Source organism: Egretta garzetta, unplaced genomic scaffold (assembly GCF_000687185.1).
Source record: "Egretta garzetta isolate BGI_Z169 unplaced genomic scaffold, ASM68718v1 scaffold186, whole genome shotgun sequence".
In the NCBI taxonomy this organism is placed as follows: domain Eukaryota; kingdom Metazoa; phylum Chordata; class Aves; order Pelecaniformes; family Ardeidae; genus Egretta; species Egretta garzetta.
The window spans coordinates 27,353-28,027 of record NW_009259969.1 but is presented as its reverse complement, the minus strand read 5'-3'; the positions used below and the strand labels follow the sequence as shown (position 1 = coordinate 28,027).

General features: G+C 69.2%; 2 protein-coding genes across 2 annotated transcripts in view; one reads left to right on the top strand and one right to left on the bottom strand.

Moving 5' to 3' along the window:
• Positions 1 to 675, bottom strand: part of LOC104127603 (protein lifeguard 3) — a 21,070-nt gene that overhangs the window by 6,802 nt on the left and 13,593 nt on the right. The window lies entirely within an intron of this gene.
• PNKD (PNKD metallo-beta-lactamase domain containing) overlaps positions 1 to 675 on the top strand; it is a 10,035-nt gene that overhangs the window by 5,702 nt on the left and 3,658 nt on the right. The window lies entirely within an intron of this gene.

Below are 675 nucleotides of genomic sequence, written 5' to 3'. Positions count from 1 at the left end.
CCTGCCGGTGCGGGCGCGGGGGACATGACCATCCAGGGGGATGCCTTTGGCCCGGGGATGGGCTTTGCAACCCGGGGCTTTGCACATCCCTCATGGCACCGAGCCCCAGCCCCAAATCGCTGCTGTGTAAATGTGGTGGGGTGGGGGTGGTGTCCCCGGAGCCCCCCAGCTTGTGTCTCGTTGCACCCATGCTGGGGGGGCATTTCTTGCTTCCCTTTTCCTCCGCCCGCTCTGCTCCCACTTCCCTCTTGCCCGGGGCAGTGGCCCCCGGGGCAGTGGGCGCCCGGGGCAGTGGCACCCAGGGCAGGCCCTCGGAGTGGGGTCAGGGTGCTGCTGCGGGCAAAGCCCTGGTGCTCCAGCCCTTCTGGGTGAGCAGAGTCCTCCTGGACAGATGGACAGACAGATGGACACCCCTGCAGCAATGCCCCCCCGCCCCGGTCCTTGCTGCCTGGAGCAGGGGAGGGACCTGCATGTGGAACCGATTCTGCCCTCGCTGCAGATCTGGACCAGGGGGAGCGGAACACAACCTCCAGCCCCCACGCATGGGAAAGTGACGCTAACCCCCCACGGGGGTCCCAGCCCTGGCAGCAGCCCCCTCCCCAGGTGGGCTCCCAGGGGGGGCTGGGGGTTAACGCCGGGGGGGGTCTGCCCTCCCCAGGGACAGCCGGTATGCCC